This window comes from Myotis yumanensis, unplaced genomic scaffold (genome assembly GCF_028538775.1).
Source record: "Myotis yumanensis isolate MYYU_CA2020_CCGP unplaced genomic scaffold, mMyoYum1.0.hap1 SCAF_12, whole genome shotgun sequence".
Taxonomy (NCBI): domain Eukaryota; kingdom Metazoa; phylum Chordata; class Mammalia; order Chiroptera; family Vespertilionidae; genus Myotis; species Myotis yumanensis.
In genome coordinates this window covers 11569870-11588857 of record NW_027223763.1, presented here as the reverse complement: position 1 = coordinate 11588857, position 18988 = coordinate 11569870, and the positions used below count along the sequence as shown (strand labels likewise).

Sequence of the window (18988 nt, the reverse complement as noted above, 5' to 3'; positions counted from 1 at the left end):
TCACAGGTCACAACCCGGAAGATCTGTTTCCAATAGGGCTGGCTTGGTACCAGGATCTATCTTTCTCTCTTTTTCCTTTCTCTCTTCTCCTTCTTCCCTTCTTCCTTCCTTCCTTCCTTCCTTCCTTCCTTCCTTCCTTCCTTCTTTCCTTCCTTCCTTCCTTCCTTCCTTCCTTCCTTCCTTCCTTCCTTCCTTCCCTTCTTCTTCCATTCCTCCTTCTTCCCTCCTTTTCTTTCTTTTTTGCTTCCTTCCTTCCTTTCTTTCTTTCTCTTAGAAGCTAATCCAGAACTGGCAACCACAGCTCTGGCTCATTCCTGACAGGTTGGTCCAAGGCAGCCTAAGCACCAGGAGGCATCGTCACAGAATGAGGTCAGGAGTGAAGTTGGAGCATACAGATCTGGTTTCCAGTCGTGACGTGGCCACCTAGGGGCCTTGTGATCATGGGCAGATTACTAAGCTTCTTTGAGCCTCAGTTCCATGCTCTGTAAAATGATAGCAGCCTAGAAGGGTTGCTGTGGTCACTCTGTGAAATCACACCCTGAGTGCCTGGTGTTTACAGATGATACCTCTCCCAATCCCAGCTGCCCTGGCTCTGGCGTTCTCTGGCTGTGATCATCACCTCTACCCTCAGTACCTATGACTTAAAATTTGACTTTTTGATTCTATATCAGTATCCTGTTTCCCATGTGGCAGTTGCCCCAGCTCTTCTGATTCTGTGATAGCCAAAGAGTTCTTTGATCTTACCCATCTGCTGTGGTAGGTTCTGTTTTGAAGATTATAGTCTATTAGGTAAGCAGACAAGAATACGGACAAATGCAAAAAACAGCATGATACGTGTTTTCATGGGAGAGAGTGGAAAAATGAATGGGAACAAAGATTGTGCCCCTACCCCAGGCTAGGGGATGGTTGGGGGCAAGAAGGTGTCACTGCTTGTGTTAATAAATAGTTATTAAACAAAGGCTACACACTGTCTTCACCTTCCATCTGGGCATGATTTTCTGGTTTTATGAAAGCTGTGCATTCATTCATATCTTCTGTAGTGGCTGTTTCATGCCATGTGCTGTCCTAGATGCTGGGTATTCAATGGACAAAAGAGAATTGGTCTCCATCATTGGGGGCGGGACTCGTCAAATGCAGTTGAGAGATAAGCCAACATCCATATATAGACAGTCACATTGTGACAGGTTCTATGAAGGGAACAATCAGATGTTCTGAAAAGGAATATCAGGAGAACCCTGATGGAGTTGACTGAGAAGGGGTCATTCTCGTTGAAAATAGCCTTCTGTTCTCTTTCCTAACTCTTGTATAACTCATTCATTTTTTAAATGTATGCATTTTCCAATCACTTGTGCTGGGTCAGATTTGGATCTGAGCACCTGGGATACAGATATCAGACTGGGCTCACCAGGAAATTAAAAACCCAGCTAGGGAGGCTTACTAAAAAGTCACAATGACAAATTTTTCTTGTTTCCAAACTTAAAATTTACTTTCCTATCTCCCATCGCACCATCCCCATACAGAGGGTAGCATGATTATCCTCATATTGCAGATAAGGAAAGAGAGGCTTCTAGAGTTTTACATGATGTGGTACCCATGCGTGTAGGAGGTGGGTGTACGCAACCTGAGCCTTCGGATGCCTTGTCCCTTGTGTGAATGAAATTAGCACCACATAAGAGAGGTCAACTATGGATTAGAGAAGAAGGGGTACAGAGGGCTGGGGAAGAGGTTGGATCAAGAGGGGCTTCCTAGAGAAGGTGGCATTGAGTTGGGCCTGGGAAGTGAAGAGGATTTCAGTGAGAGGGATGTTGACAGGCAAGGGGACAGGATGACAGGCAAGGGGACAGGGTGAAGTAGTTTACCAGGTTGAGGGAACAGCTCAGGCAGAAGCAGAGGTGTGAAATTGCGAGCTACATTTGGGGATGAACCCCTGAAGGGATGGTTTGTGGAGAGAGAGGGTCTGGAGTACCGGTTGGGTCTGCACTGGTTAAGGTGACTCTAAGGAGCTTCCATTCTTTTTCTGAGACCCCTGGTGAACAAGGAAGGGCCTTTCAGCCAGGGAATTGTATGGGAAGAGCTTTGCTTAGGGCTGGCACCCTAAGCAGGATAAAGGATAAAGGAGCGAGCAAGCTCCCTTGGCATCTTGGGAATTTTCAGTTCTTCCTTTGGCCACTGCTTTAATAAATGCACTGTGCTCGCTGCCCTAGCAGTGAGCAATGTTAGCAAGGACCAATGGTAGAGTTGAAATGAATAGCTTTGGGATACAGGTTTTAGTCTCATGCTTGATTTAGTAACATGTTACAGTGGCATAGAGGTTGGAAACTGTCGGTGGTATTTAGCCTCTCTGGCTGGACACAGGCGGAGGGGGTGAGGAAATCCCACCCCCTGAGCTGGCAGGCCGTCTGCCCTGTGCTCTGCTGCTTCCTCCTACGTCACACCCTCCGCCTCCTCCCTATTCTCGGTCAGGAGGGCCCCAAACGGGCAGGAGCTACTCCACATATTGTTCACATGTGTTGCCGTCATTGCTCTTTTAGTTCTCTATATCTTGGAGCTCATGCCAGTTTGGAAGTTGAAGCTTTTGGAGAAGTCACCCGGGAATCTCTGAGCAGAAGCAGGCACATGTCCACAGAGAGGCTTGCAACCTTGGCCACGGAGCCCTGAGACATGAACACCCACTTTCCTGTAGGAGTTGTCTAGGGGGCTCCCATCCTAACAGACTGGAGAGTTGCTAACCACACTTCAAAATCGTATGGGGGTACCCTGGCTGGTGTGGCTCAGTTGGTTGGGCGTTGTCCCATGCACCAAGCGATGGATCGCCAGTTCAATTCCCAGTCACAGCACATACCCGAGGTGCAAGCTCGATCCCCAGTAGGGGGCATGCAGGAGGCAGCTGATCTATGTTTCTCTCATCTCTCTCTCTCTCTCTCTCTCTCTCTCTCTCTCTCCAATAAAAACATGTTTTTAAAAAATTGTATGGGGCCTTCACAGCTCTCAAAGTGATTCTGCAAGCATTATTTTCCTTTAAGCTCAGAAAGCCTCAGAGAAGTAGGAGTTTTCATGCCTGCTTGACAGAAAAAGAAACTGAGCCCCAGAGAGTCCAAGGGTCATTCAACTAGCACAGCAGGAAATCTGGGACTGGAACTTATGTCCTCATGCTCTAAACATAGAGCTTTTCCATGACACCATGCTGCCTTGTAGAGACCGTGCACGGCGGCGGGGAGAGGCCTTCTGGCAATGCGCGGAAGGGAACTCTGACCACATTTTCCCATGGAAATGCTCCCCCTCCCAACCTCCCCCCCCCCGCCCCCCCACCACCGCGGTGGTTAAGACCCATGGCTCAAATAGTAAAGCACTGTGTCTCAGCAGTGCTCTTGCCTTCCAGTCAGCGTTGTTATGTTTTATGTAGCACCTACCTGGTAAGGCGATAACAAAATAAAAGACATTTTTCCCTACTATGGTGAGTAATGCAGATGTTTGTAGAAGTCATTCAACCATAGGAAACTCAGCCCTAGCTGGTTTGGCTCAGTGGATAGAATATTGGCCAGAGAACAGAAAGGTCCTGGTTTTTATTCGGGTTCAGGGCATGTACCTTGGTTGTAGGCTCTATTCCGGGCCCTGGTCGGGGTTCATATCTCCTACATCGATGTTTCTCTCTGTGTGTCTCTCCCTCTCCCTTCCACTCTCTCAAAATCAATGGAGGAATATCCTCCAGTGAGGATTAACAAAAAATACATTTAAAAAAAGGGACCTCAGTCTTTCCCCACCGGGAATCACTTGCTTTTCTTTTCGCCAGACTGTGCAAACCCACATTAGAAATATCCTGTCGATGAAACAGGGAAGCAGCATCCATAATGCCTCAAGTTTAGAGGGAACAGACCTCAGTCCAAATCTAAGCATCTAAGCTATGTGAATTTTTACAAACATGTTGGCCTTCCTCTCCTTGCTAAAAATCTAACCAGCACCGGCCAAAAATATATCGCACGCGTCGGCTGCCCTGAGACAATGCGCTCCCCGAGGAACTCCGCTCCTTCTCTCCGCCTGCCTGGCGGAGGGCTGGTTCTCGTTATGGGAGGCTTTTGAAACAGCAAAGTAATAATTTGTGAAGTAAGGCCCATGAACTGCTTGGTTTAGCAAATTATGACTTTAGAAAGTACTATTTGAAGCAGGCGTCAAAGGCCTGGTTAAAGAGGAAGTGCCTGTGTCTGCTCAAGCCAAGCCCATCCGAGCCTCCTCTCTGCCCCCTGCCTCAGGTGTGCTCATCCTCAGAGCCGCCCTGAAGAATCATCATTATCAAAATCACAAGGGCCTCCTATGACGTACGGTCTACTTTGGTCCAAGGACTGTTAGGATCTTTCTGTGTAATTACTGCCCGTCTTCACAGTTCTGTAAGGAAGGCATCATGATCTTGAATTTTAAAGCCACGGAGACAGATTGCTCTGGGTTCTGACCCCAACACTGTTATTCACCATCTCTGTGAGTTTGGACAGGATCATTGACCTTGCACCTCCATTTCTCCAAGTGCGAAATGAGTATAATAATTCTAAAGAGATCATGTATGTGGAGCACCGGGCACATTGCCCGGCCTGGAGCTATGGGTTGTGTTTTTCTCAGCACCATCTCCCCAGATCAAGCCCTGGAGTTCCTCTAAGCCAGTGGTTCTCAACCTGTGGGTCGCGACCCCTTTGGCGGTTGAACGACCCTTTCACAGGGGTCGCCTAAGACCATCGTGCATATCAGATATTTACATTACGATTCATAACAGTAGCAACATTACAGTTATGAAGTAGCAACAAAAATAATTTTATGGTTGGGTCACAACATGAGGAACTGTATTTAAAGGGCCAAAAGGTTGAGAACCACTGCTAAGCCCAAGGGTTATTTGAATAGGTGGGAGAAAGGGCATCCAGAGAGGGCAGGTGAGTCACAGAGGAAGTCAGAGCACAGCCCAAGTTCAATCCCAGGTTCCTTCCTCTCACTGACCCAGGGGTCAGCGAGTCCTTCCTCCCCTGCAGGACCTGGCTGTCCCCAGGAGGCAGCATTGAGGTAAGTCATCACCTCTTTATAGGGTGGAAATTGCTCTGAAAGGGTCCTTGGGCTTCTCCCGCCTGCCCCTCAGAGCCTTGTGGATGGCAGCCCCTTCCTGCCCTCTTCCCACCTTCTACCAACTTGATACCAATCCCGTCCTCCTCTTGGCTGCCGGCGGCTGGTCTGGAACATGCATGCTCGCAGTCCAGGGCCGTGCTCTGGTTTGCATATAGGATGGCACTGGCAGGCCTGCCTCTGGGTGAAAAATACGTGGGGAAATCCCTCCAACACCCCATCTGCTGTGGCTTCTCACCTCAACAACAGAATCCAGGTGACACCCAGGCCCCGTGTATACTTGAAGGGGAAGGGGAGTGACCATTGGAGATATGGCTTGGGATAGAAAGCATTGGGTTTGAGTCCAACAGCTCAGCTTGCCAGTCCCTCACCAATGGAAGGGCGTTGGGGCTCTTTCTTTACCTCCCCAGGCCTCAGGTGTGAAATGGGAACCGCAGTGCCAGCCTGCTAGCCTCTGGGTGTTTTGTGCGGAAGTATGAGTTAGGTCATCCAGTGCACCCTTACTGAGCACCTACTATGCACCAAACACTAGTCTAGTAGCTGAGGAGACAGCACTGAGCAAAACAAAGTCCTTCCCATCATGGAGCTTATGTTCCAGTGGAGGTGGGGAGCAGCGATGGTAAATAACAGGTGTGCAATGTAAGGCCAAAGAGTGGTAATGAGCTTGGAAGGAAGAAAACAGCATGTGTGTGGATGGAGGTTGGGGCTGTCATTTCAGTGAAGGTGACTCAGAGTCATTGAAGTAGGGTCAGCAAGGGGAGAGCAGAGGGGCTCTGGCTGCAGAAGTCGTGGGGCCCCGGGTCCCTTCGGTATTACGGACCCTGGTAAGGAGGGGCTGGATCTGAAATGCCATGTACACTGTATAGTCCTAGCCCAGCGTGGGCACCCTGGCCAGCTGTCTACTTTGCACGGCAATACCGTACGTGCCGGCGGGGACTCCAGCTTCAGTATTCCCACCTGGGGAGGGAACCCTGGACAGAGGATGCTCTGGCTCCCCTTGGCTGTGGGTCCTGCAGGCTCAGCTGTGGGCACTGCCCGACCTGTGGGCGTGAGATCAGTGTGATTGGGGCTGTGACCTGCTGGAGACCTGTGGGTCCCTGGAGCCTCTGCCTTATACACAGGTACCCGTAAAGGCGAGGCGGTAATCCTACCCTGCCTGCCCCCAAGGTCATTGTTTGGATCAAGTGAGAGAGAGTTCTTTGTAACGTGAAGGAGCCGTGCCATTTAGAGGGATTACTTATGTACACACAGACACGCACACATGCATTTGTGTATTTCTGTGTGCATATATAAATGTGTGTAATATATATAAAATATATATATGTAAAGCTGTAAACTCGCGGGGCTAAGTATGAATTAGAAGCTTATACACCATGTGTACTCATGCAGTGTAACCTAACGCATGTATTAAACAGTAGGAAAAACTGACCCGCCAACTTTTCCAAGTTTACAAACCCTTTCATAGCTTTCATCGTGGATTGAAGAGAGAGCTTGTTTCCCTTTCTCTATGTAAAGGCAAAGTTCAGTGTAAGTGGGGAAGCCGGGGAGTCATTTTGCTAGAGAGTGAAAATAAAAGCTGTATGTGTGCGGGAGGGACCATGAGGGCCACTTGGACAAAAACGGTCATGAAAATTGCCCCGGTCAAGGGCTCAAGGGCATCCATTTCTGGTGGAGGCCCTTCCGGCCTCCGAGCATCTCCAAAAAGTTGCCTCTGCCTGTGGGATTCAGGTGGCACCCAGGCCATCCCTCATCCAGGCTGTGGGAATAGGGCCTTCGGCGGGCTTGGTGTTTGGTCCAGAGCTCAGGAGGGAAGAGAGCAGCATCCACGCTTTGGGCCCAGGGTCTGTCCCTCTGCCCAGGGCACTCGTTGAGGCCATGCAGCGTGGAATGAGAAGAGGCACTCGCCAGCCCTCGGGAAAGCCACGCGTGCGCAGTGACAGCCTCTGTTCTTCCCCTGGCAAGGCGGTTCAGTGTCCACCTCTCGCTCTCTACATCGCTCAGCCTCAGTCCCTCCTGCTTCTGCTTTTGTCTTGCTATTGTCCATTCTCTTTTTGGATAATATCCTCCCTCCCTCCCTTCCTATTTCTCAATCTTTGTCTACTTCTGTCTCTGTTTCACTCAGTTTTAATCTCTACCCTTCTCTCTCTCCCTCCTTCCCCCATCTCTCCCTCCCTATCTTTATCTCTCTGTCTCTCTCTCTCTCTCTCTCTCTCTCTCTCTCTCTCTCCCTCTCCCTTTTCCTCTTTCTCTCCCTGTTTCTTCCTATAGGTGTGTATTTCTACTTCAGTTTCTCTGTCTCTGAGTATTTCCTGGCTGTAGTTCTTTCTAACTCTGCTCTCCTCTATTTCTCTCCCTCTCCCCCACCCATTTGGAAATCTACCTCTTTGCCACCTCCCAGGTCCCACCTCCTTCTCAATGATTCACCTCAGCCTGGTGGAATGGTGTCGTTTGCACGATCAGAAAACCTGACTCATTTTGCCAACCTTCTCTCCACCCTGAGAACTCCCTGCTGGAGGCCTGGGCACAGGGATGGGCCGAGGAGGGGTGTGCCTCCGTGTGTGTGTGTGTGTCTGTGTGTGTGTGTGTGTGTGTGTGTCTATGTGCTAATCTGGTGTGGAAGTGGGTCGGACAGTGGAATGGCCTCAGGGTCTCATGGTCATCCCCTCTGGTGACTTGAGACGGTGGGGTCCTCAGGAGCTACCTTTGATGGGTTCGGGTCAGATTTGGGTTTGAAGCTTGGGGAGAAGAAGCGATGAGGGATGGGAGGGATCGATTGGAGGCTCCCTTGTCTACTGAAGATATCCCAGCTCTCTGCTAACCACAGGCCTTGAGGTTTATCTTTAGAAAAGGGAGGGAAGCTGTGGGCATTCAGCAGTTTTTAATCTCTGGGCTGTTCTGGTTTGGGAGGAGCATGAGGTGCTCAATTCCCAAGGATAATTCACTTTTCCTGGATTGTTGAATTTCTCCTCTCTGCTCACCCCATAGGGAGTGCTTCGTGAATCGGTGTTTTTCCTAACAACAGTAATAAGAAGAGTAAGGCTGCCATTGATTGAACGCTTACCGTGGGCCAAACCCTGTGCTAAGCGCTGCATTCATTGCCTAAGTCAGTTCTCAACACGATTCCAGGGGTTACGTTCAGAGGGGCATTTTCACACCCATTGTGCATATGAAGAGAATGAGGCTTCGGGGAGATTAAGGAAGTTGCTTAGAAGAGTCATTTGGCAAAGCCAAGATTTACACTCCGGACTGAGCACAATACTGCCTTTGCCACGGTTTTCTCCACATGTAGGATTTTTTTTTTTATTAAATCTTTATTATTCAGATTATTACATTAGTTACTCTTTTTCCCCACCATAACTCCCCTCCACCCAGTTCCCACCCCACCCTCCGCCCTCACTCCCCACCCACTGTCCTCATCCATAGGTGCACGATTATTGTCTAATCTCTTCACTCACCCCCACACCTCTTTCCCCCGCCCCAAGAATAGTCAGTCCATTCCCATTCTATGTCCCTGATTCTATTATAATCACCAGTTCATACTGTTCATCAGATTATTTATTCACTTGATTTTTAGATTCACTTGTTGATAGATGTGTATTTGTTGTTCATAATTTGTATCTTTACCTTTTTCTTCTTCTTCCTCTTCTTAAAGGATACCTTTCAGCATTTCATATAATACTGGTTTGGTGGTGATGAACTCCTTTAGCTTTTTCTTATCTGTGAAGCTCTTTATCTGGCCTTCACTTCTGAATGATAGCTTTGCTGGATAAAGTAGTCTTGGTTGTAGGTTCTTGGTATTCATCACTTTGAATATTTCTTGCCACTCCCTTCTGGCCTGCAAAGTTTCTGTTGAGAAATCAGCTGACAGTCGTATGGGTACTCCCTTGTAGGTAACGGATTTTCTTTCTCTTGCTGCTTTTATGATTCTCTCTTTGTCTTTTGCTCTTGGCATTTTAATTATGATGTGTCTTGGTGTGGTCCTCTTTGGGTTCCTTTTGTTTGGGGTTCTCTGCGCTTCCTGGACTTGGAAGTCTATTTCTTTCACCAGGTAGAGGAAGTTTTCTGTCATTATTTCTTCAAATATGTTTTCAATATCTTGCTCTCTCTCATCTTCTGGCACCCCTATAATTCAGATGTTGGTACGCTTGAAGCTGTCCCAGAGGCTCCTTACACTATCTTCGTATTTTTGGATTCTTTTTTCATTTTGCTTTTCCAGTTGGGTGTTTTTTGCTTCTTCGTATTTCAAATCTTTGACTTGATTCTTGCGATCCTCTGGTGTGCTGTTGGGAGTCTGTATAATGTTCTTTACTTCAGTCAGTGTATGCTTAATTTCTAGTTGGTCCTTTATCACAACATCGAGGGTCTCATTAGATTTCTTGAGGATCTCACTACATTTATCGGCGGTCACACCAGTCTTCTTGAAGATCTCACTACATTTATCGGCAGTCTCACCAGTCTTTTCGAGGGCCTTATTAAATTTATCAGCGGCTTCTAGTCAGTTCTTTAAAGACCTTAAAAGTGTGATTTTGAACTCTATATCCAACAGTTTGCTTTCCTCCAATTCTGTCGTTTGTGTCCTGTTTCTTTGTCTCGGCATTTTTTATGCTTCGCTGTGTCGATAGAGTGCCTTTCTGTACTAAGTGTCCCAATTACCTGAGGTAGACACTCTTGGTGCACCCCCTTGTGGGCTTTGTGCACAGCCTTGTTGTAGTTAAGCCTTGATTGTTGTAGTTATCACTGTGAGGAATTGACCTCCAGGCCAATTGGCTGTGAGAATCAGCTGTGTCTGCAGTGGGAGAACTTCTGTGCTGGAGACACCCCTCTGGGGCTAGACTTGCTTCAATGGGGCTTTGGTGCTCACTGAGTCTGCCCCCTGAGTGTGTCCTTTATGGTTCCACGGAGCTGCAAACTGGATGGTCCCACTCTGACCTCTGGGCTTCCTGGCTCCTGGATCTCTAGGGAGGTGCTAATCTAGCCTTTACCTGAGGCTATCCAGCAAAAGTCTTCCTGCAGGGCTTGGGCAGGGCAGGTCCCATGGGATCAACAGGGCGGGGTTAGCAATTATGGCTGCTCTCAGTCTTGCCCTCAGAGGCTCTGCTTCTCAGTGTCCCAGTAATTGCTGCAAGCCCCACGGAGAGAAAGCTGCCCTAGGGTTCTGAGCGATGCCAGACAGTCCCGCTTCTCCCATATGAGACTGGGTCCCTAGAGACTCGCCCGGAACTGGAGCTCAGAGTCTGAGACTCCCTCCCGATTGAAAACGACAACCGCGCCCTCAGCAGCCAGCCCGCTCTGCATGCACTCCGCACCTTAGTATTTTACTTCAGTACTGCACCTCCTCTGGGTCTTGGTATGCTTTTCTCTTTCCTTTTAGTTGTAGAATTTCCATTCAGCCAGCCTTCCTGTGGTTCTGGATGATGTCCGTTCCGTCTTTTAGTTGTATTTTTGAAGTGGTTGTTCGAGGCAGCAAACTCCGGTGTTTACCTATGCCGCCATCTTGGTTTCTCCCCCACATGTGGGATTTGATACCGGCGTCTGAATAAATGTTAGGTATGGATCAGGGAGCGCGTGGAGGGCTCAGTAGAGGTGCGTGTCTCATTAGCACTTCAGGGGTGGCTGTCCGTCTGTGCTGGTCCTGTTGGGCACCAAGGCTGGGACAGGAGGCCGGAGCACAAGGCCCAGCTGAGACCTGATGAGGGGTCAGGAAATGCAGGCTCGAGCCCAGGTGCCTCATGGGGGGGGGGGGGGGGGCGCGACACATCCCTCTCCCCAGCTTCAGTTTTTCCTTCTGTAAAATGGGCATTTGTACCCCCATCTCATCCTGCCAACCTCACCAAGCACTTATGAAGCTTAAATGGGACAAGAAGGTGAGGGCATGAATTACAAACTGTGAAGGGCTTTGCATAAGGAGAGGCTGTAGGAAGCGGAAGGCCATCCTCATTGTCAAGAGAGGACTCGGGAAGCCAGTGTGGATGCTGAGGCGACGCGGCAGAGGTCTCTGCTGCGCAGAAATGCCAGGGTTGGTTAGCGATGAAGAAACCATATTATTAATGAGGGAAATTTCCTGGAGTGTGGGGGTCTGGCAGCTAGACGAAGAGCCCCAAGAGGCCAAGGCTGAGGGAGCTAAGGGACAGGCAAATACAGAGAAAAGTCAGGAGGGTTACAACGTTGGGGTTAGTTGCAAGATCAAGTCAGGCAGAGGCTGGGGCAGTGTTTGATGCACCTTTGTTCGGTCACAGCCGTCTGCTTTGGCAGCGAGGTGAACCCATGTTCACAGAGTCTCCCGGGAGGTGGGGGTGCAGCTCATGTCCCCGACTCTGTAGTCACTGCTCCTTCCCACTAGATCCGCTGGCCTCATGGGACACGGTGCAAAGGACAGTGTGCACGGAACCCCTAGCCCACCCCTAGCCCACTTGGACTGACTTCCAGCCAGAAAGGAAGCTTTGCTCATTCATTGACGTGCTCATTCCACACGCCCAGGTCCAGGGCTCAGATGGTGAATAAGACGGGCTAGGTCCCTTTCCATAAATTCTCCCAGTCCACAGCGGAGGGCGGCACTAAGTATGTGATCTCAGGGCGTTGGGTTAAGGACCATAGTGGTGGGAAGCAAGGACGCGTGGGAACCCCGGAGGGGCCTGACCCTCTGTGGATGGAGGGTGGCCAAGGAAAGCTTTGGGAGGAAAGATTGGGTATGAGCAAAACTTAAGGGAAGAGCACAAGTTGTCTCAACAGGTTTCCAAATCCATCTCTCCAGCCTCCTCCTCCCTCATCCATCAGTGCCTCTTAATGAACAGCTACTGTGCCCCCCACACTCTGCCACACACTGGGGAGACCATGACATGCTGGACCACAGTGGACAGGCTCCTGGAGTTCTGGAGCTAACATTTTAGTAATCGGATAACAATAAGGAGGTACATAAGCAAACAGAGTAGCTATAGGTTGTCATTAATGCCCAGAAGAAAATTCCAGGAAGTATTTGGTAGTGGGTGGCCCAGGTCTGCTCTAGATTGGCTGGTGCGGGCTGAGGAGGTAGGACTTGAGCTGATGGGAAGAAAGAGAAGCCAGCCCTCCAGAAATGAGGGGAATCTGGGAGCTCCAGTCCCAGGGAGCTAGCTGTACATTCCTCTGCACTCAGCATCCTCATCCCCCCAGCTCTTCCCTCCTGTCCTGTGCCGCAGAAATCCCTCTGTGTCACCTGTGGGTGTGTCTGTGCCTTTCCCTGGGGAGAGGTTCTTCATCCCCACACTCGGTGTGTCCTGGCGTGTTTTTAGCTCTGAACACCCACAAACCTCAGTGCCTCGCAAAGCCTGGCCTCCCCTCCCCGTTTCTAACCCAGCAGCGCCCCTCTGACGCGTTCATTGCCTCACCTGGCTCTCTGTGGGTTTCCCTTAACAACCACTCCTTACGTGTGCAGCATGCTGCCCAGATTATAAACTACTTTTGTATTTTTATGGACTGAATGTAATTCACTCCTCCCGACCCCTGGCAGAGTGAGACTGACAGAGACAAGGAAACCAAGGCCGTCGAGACAGAGCAATTAGGAAGCGCGTGTTGTGACAAAACCACAGGCCCTGGACTCGGATCAGCCTGGTGCAAGGCCGAGCTGCTGCGCTCTGCGGTAGCCGTGTGGTTGGCAGTCTGCCCTGCCTCCCCGAGCCTCTCTTCTCCTCTTGACAAAAGGAGAGTCCTAAGCCCAGCTCTTCAGGTTATAGGCTGTTTCATCACAATCTCAGCCACAGGGGCCCTCCGGCCCTCGGTCAGCACCCACAGCAGGCCGCTTGCACAGGGAGGGAGGCGCTGACTCAAGGGCCCAGCCCAGAGAACGTGGGATGTGCTAGACACAGGGGTTCTCAACCTGTGGGTCGCGACCCCTTTGGCGGTCGAACAACCCTTTCACAGGGGTCGCCTAAGACCATTGTGCATATCAGATATTTACATTACGAGTCATAACAGTAGCAACATTACAGTTATGAGGTAGCAATGAAAATAATTTTATGGTTGGGTCACAACATGAGGAACTGTATTTAAACGGCCAGAAGGTTGAGAACCACTGTGAGGAACAGAGACCCTGATGAGAAGCACATTTTGTTCAGTTGGTTGTTTCCACTTCACAATCGTGTAACACGTAGGATTGAGATTTTAAAAAAGGAAAGAAGGGAAAGAAAACCCTCCGTGGGTGAGTGCTGCGCCCGCAGTAAACACACTGGTCCTCAGAGAGTGACGGCAGGGGCGGGCCTTGGCTCCTGGTCCGCTGCCTCCTCCTCCGCAGTCCCGTCCCCAGGTCGGCTCTCCTCACACATGTTAGCAATACCCTCTCCGGCCAAATGTATCAGCATCATTTGTCCTCGGGACGGTGGGGATGACGAGGGCTTTTAATGGCCCTCATTTATCCAACTGTAGGAAAGGGCAGACTCTATTAGCCAAGTGCCTGTTAATGCTGAGGCTAGTATTACTGAATTCTGTATTAATAAGTTGCAGGACTCTGATGGGTCATTCATTAAAACAACCGCTGCGATTCTGCCCTGCTCAGCTGTGAGCACCACAGAGAAGGAGGGGGCTTTGTGCTGTGTCCACAGCGGTTCGTTCCTCCCCACCCCCCCTCCCCGGCCCGGCACCTCCTGGGTGTTCAGCAACTGTTTGCAGACTGTTTCAACAGCTCAGTGAGGCCCTAGGTCTCAGTGAGGAAGGCACACCTATTTCTCTTTGTGTAAATGTCTTAACGACGGAGATCAGGGCCATGCCCATCCTCTTGGCCCCGTGGAGCATGCTGGACAGTCTGTCCATAGCCAGGTGCTGCCACCGGTACTGAACGCTTACTTCCAGCTTCTGCCCTGTGGCCTCATGCAAGACTGAGGGGGCTCCGTACGCCCATGAGTGAGCACAGCTAAAAAAGACAGTGTGGGGACATTTACTCTCTCGGGGAGGCTCTCAGTCTGTGGTCATCAGGAATCTGGGGATACATGCCCCAGCTCCCCCACTTTCAGCCAAACAATCCTGGGAGACATCTCATTTACTTCCTAGAGGTCCCTGTGGGAACTTAATGACACTCCTCTCTATTGACTTTTCTTCTGTCCCATCTCATTCTTCCCTTCCCCCATGCCTGCTTCTCAGAAGCACCTCCCAGATAACCCGTCTGCACCCAGCCTTCTCATAGCATAGGCTCTGCTTTCCAGGGACCCAAGACTAAGACATTCTTCTTCATGTTGTTCCCAGCCATCAGCTCAGCTTACGATACGCAGTAAATACATACACTCCCTAGAAAAATATTTATGGGGAACCCACTGTGTACAGGCTCCACGGTGGCCCTTTCTCCTGGGGCTTGAAGTGAGAGATACAGATAACATTTTAATCCATCAATATACCAAAGAACAAGATACATGTAATGGCAAGAGGTAAAGTAGGGAAAAGGACCAGAGGGCAATAGGGTGATTCAATGCGGCTGAGTAGCTGGAGGAGGCCCCTCTGAGGAAGTGACGTTTAAGCAGTGATCTGGAAGGAGCTCTCCAGGTTGGAGACCCTGGGGTAGGAACGTGCTTGGCATGCTGGCGTGGGGGACAAGGGCCAGCGTGGCTGGTGAGTAAGTGAGGAAGGGAACATGAGCGATGAGGCCAGAAGAGGAGGCCACAGGAAGCAGGGGATTGGAAATATGCAGTGATTTTTGTTCAAGAATGGACTCTTTGTGTCCCTTGCCCTGGGTAGTATTTTATGATGGGAACGGCTCAGGTTTTGGAGTCTGACAGCTCTGGATTTAAAGTCAGCCTTGTTATTTAGATGGAGTGTGACCTTGGGCAACTTGCTTAAGACCTATAAACAATTTTTTTTTTCATGTATAAAGTGGTAATCATAAAATTGACCTCATAGAACTTTCTTTTTTAACCTCATCTGAGGACATGCTTAGAAAGAAGAAGAAGAGAGAGAGAGACAGAGAAAGAGAGAGAGATGTGAGAAAGAAACATCAATTGGTTACATTCCATATGGGCCCCCACCAGGGATTGAACCTGCAACACAGGTGCCCTGACCAGGAATCGAACTGGCAACCTTTTGGTGCATGGGACGACACTCAACCAACTGAGCCATTGTAGCCAGGCAGAACTTGTATCTGGGAGGGCTCCTGTTTGCAAGTAACAGAAAAAAAATGGAAACTGCCTTTGACAGAAAAGGGAAAATATTCGCACATATATTTAAAATATCCACAGGTGTATCAGGGTTCAGACACACTGACGCAAGCCTTCAAGTGACGTCACTGGGACCCGGTCTCCATCCCAAGAGTTAGTCTGGTTGGTCAGGCTTGGGTCACTTATTTATCTCTTTTTGGCCTCTTGACACGGAAAATCAGGCCACTGATCTCATGTCCATCTCTGGAGGAGGGGGGAGGCCTTAGCTACACATAAATCATATGGACTGAAATTAGGGGGGGGGATGACCCCAGTGGAAAACTAGGGTGCTATTAGTAGAAACTAGGGTGCTATTAGTAGAAACTAGGGTGCTCTTAGTAGAAACTAGGGTGCCATTAGTGGAACCAACAGATGCCTTCGATGGGCCAAAGCCCCTCAGCACAGGGCCTGGCACCTGGAGGCTCTCAGCAGGTACTTGCTGGACCACTACCCCCTTTTTTGGAGGACTTCACTTTCTGACAGCCCCTTCTCCCCTAGACCATGGGCGTCCTATCCACCTTGGAAGGAGGCCACATAGGAAGCAGCCTGCCTCTCCTAAAAGCGTTCTAACGCCAGGTGCTGGTGTTGGGGAGATGCGGGTGGGTCTGGCTTCAACCACTGAAGTTCAGTTTCTCAGAATTCCACAAATACCTGCATGGCCAGCCTGCTGCTGGCACTGGTGCCTCAGAGGGGACCACAACAACCCTGCCTGTAGGCCAGCGTGCAGCAGGACAAACACAGACTCTGCACCTCCGATGCCCTGGTTCTAGCCTTCCCTCCACCATTTCTAGGGATCTTGTTAGGCAGGTTGTTTAACCTACCTTGAACCTAATTCCTCATTTGTAAAAGCTCAATGAACCTAATTCATTAGGTCATATTGAATATTAATCAACGTGGGTTGTTTTGAACATCAAGCAAGACAATATAAGTAAAAATGTCACACACTTTTGATACCGTATAGTAAGAGCTAAATAAACATTTTTTCCTCTTTCCTTCTTCCCTCCCTCCCTCCCTTGCTTTCTTTCTTCCTTCTTTTAAAATTTACTTCTTTTTGGGGGGGAAAGGAAGTTCAAGGGAGTTAGGTATCATGCAGTGTATCTAAAAGCAGCCAAGTTTGGCCACTAAAATGGTATGAGACAAACTGAGGGGACCTAAGGAAGCAGAGGTAGCAGCGTGCGGGGCACTGAGATTGGGGAACCATCCATGTAGCAGGGATGCCACATGTATTATTGATTCCTGGCTGGATTCTCTGATGACCACCCACTTGCCAGATGAAGATATTATCCTTAGATAATATAGTTCATAAATGGTGGAGTCTGGCTCCAAACACAAAAAAAATCAGGTTTCTTCTGCCCCACCCCCCAACTGCACTCCTTTGCCCTATGTCGCATGGCCAGCACCACCACCAGCACACCCTGGCTTTTCAAGTTAAAGCAGCATCATGTACGGGAAGAAGAGTCCACTCCAGCTGACGGTGAGAGGTCCTCCAGGAAGCACTCTACCTCAGAATGACTGCCTACATTTGCCCCAGCCGAGGAAAGGGGGGGAAATGCAGGGCCCTGCCCCTCCCTGGGCACCCAGCAGGGAGCCGCTGCAGGCTAGGAGGGGCCAGGCCAGCCGGGGTGGCCTCTAAATCCCCTTGGTGTTTCCTGAAAAGAGTGTGGAGTCCTGAGCGGGGACCTTTCTCCCCACCTGGGCTGAATAACGCCCTGCTCCCACCCCTTCCATTTTGGAATTTCTTGCTGCTTTTCTCCCAACCTGTTTTCAATTTGCTCTGGTGGCCAGCTCTGACTGTGACCTCAATCAGAGGCTGAGGGAGAGGGGAGACGGAGACCGAGAGGGAGAGGGAGCACCAAAGAGGAAGAGGGCTGAGGGAGTGATGAAAGGAGCAGGAGAGAGAGTGGAGGCAGGGGTGGGGCCTCTGGAAAAATGGCTCAGTGCTCTGTTGGGCTGGTTCGGGAGCTTCTGCAGAATCATGGTCGACCCTTTCTGTGGATCGTAATGCGAGCGAGGCTCGAGGCTGGGTGAATGAAGAAATGTGTGGGGGCCTGGCCCCAGCCACTCGGGTTACAGCCCCAGAAGAGCCATAATGGGGAACAGGCACATTCCTACAGCGACTCCCAACTCCCTATCTGTTTTCAAGGAAAGGAAAACAGAGAAAGAATGTGAGCGTCTTGGACAGGCCTGGGTGAGGCTGGCTGCAGCAGCAGCCCTGGTCCAGGAGGGTTCTGCCCTAACAGTGTGCCCGGGAGGAGAGGCAGGGGCAGCCCAGGCAGTGTCCTCGCAGAAGGGACGAGGATCTCAGAGGCCAGGAGCTGGTTACTGGGCAGCAAAGCCCTAGGGGTGTGTGTGTGTGTTTCTATCAGAGAAGGTGGCAGGGTTTTGGGATTCAAACTTTTCAAGCAATAAAACTTTTCAGCCAAGCTTTTTATTTTTAAAGTGTTTTCCCCCAACCCAAATAAAACACAAGCCATCAGTATAGAAACAGATGAAAGTGGAGTTCCTCTGGTGGAAGGTCAGTGTGGGTGGAGGAGACAGACGAGCCCCTTCCCCCACCGTGGCCATTCCTTCTCACCCCTGAGTTCTAGATTTTCTAATCTGCAGACCACAGTTAGACTAGGCTCCACATTGGAAACCAGCTGCACTCCTCCTGTCTCTCCTGGGCTTTTGACCTTTCTCAAAATTTCCAAGTTTGAGAAGCTAGCCGGGTAGAACCTGGTGCCTCGTACACTGCCCAGCACATAGTAAATGCCCAGGAGCCGTGGCTCACACTCATATGGAATAAAGTCGGTCAGAACCTGAGGAGCAAGGGCTCCAGGGGCAGCTCCGGAAGCTCTTCAGTTCCCGGCAACACGGTCTCCTAGGTCAGCTGCTTTGCCTTATCTGATAGGCCCTAGGATTAAGAGAGCAAGCTTTGTTCCAAGTCTACCCTGACTCAGTGCGTGGCCATAGACAGGCCCCTTTCCCTCTCGGGGCGTCAGTTTTGTCACCCAGCAAAGAAGTAGGTTGGATAAAAGCAAAAATCTCTAAGGGTCCTTGTCTCTCTCTGGGTTATGACAACAATAGTGACAAAAACAATGCTGATATGCCAGGCTGGCCCCATGGTCCGAGAGTTCCCGGGTTCGATTCCCAGTCAGGTTACATGCCTGGGTTCAGTCCCCAGTAGGGGTCGTGCAGGAGGCAGCCGATCAATGATTCTCTCTCGTCATTGATGTTTCCATCTCTCCCTCCCTTCCTCTCTATCTAAAAATCAATAAAAACATTAAAAAAATAAATAAAACAATACTGATAGTTGAAATATTTTTGAGCCCTTGCAGTTTACCAGACTTTGTGCTGATTGGTTTCTAACAATGTACACGATATTTTATATGCTATTCACAACAGCACTGCAAGTTAGGTGCTATGATTATGCCCATTCACATAGGAGAAAATAGGACCTGTCCAAGGTGCGCTGTAAGTGGGGTGGGCCAGGGTTTAATCTCAGGCAGAGTAAATTCAGAGCCCAGCCTCTTCACCTCTTCACCGCTGCACTGTGTTACTGTCCATCAGCTGTACCGCTGCCAGGCGCGCAGGATATGTTATCCTGTGGAACCACATGTATGTGGAGAATTGCACTGAAATGCGTTTGTGCATAGAGAAGCCCCAGGCCTCTTTTATCTCCCCCTCCCCCTCCCCTAAGTGAGGAGGGCCAGGGAGGGTTTGCCTCATTCACCTGCCTCCATCTAGGTCTCGTTTAAACC

At 50.0% G+C, this 18988-nt stretch overlaps 1 protein-coding gene across 3 annotated transcripts in view; it reads left to right on the top strand.

Annotated features, from left to right (window-relative positions):
• ASTN2 (astrotactin 2) overlaps positions 1 to 18988 on the top strand; it is a 759574-nt gene that overhangs the window by 686591 nt on the left and 53995 nt on the right. The gene's annotated exons all lie outside the window — the stretch shown is intronic.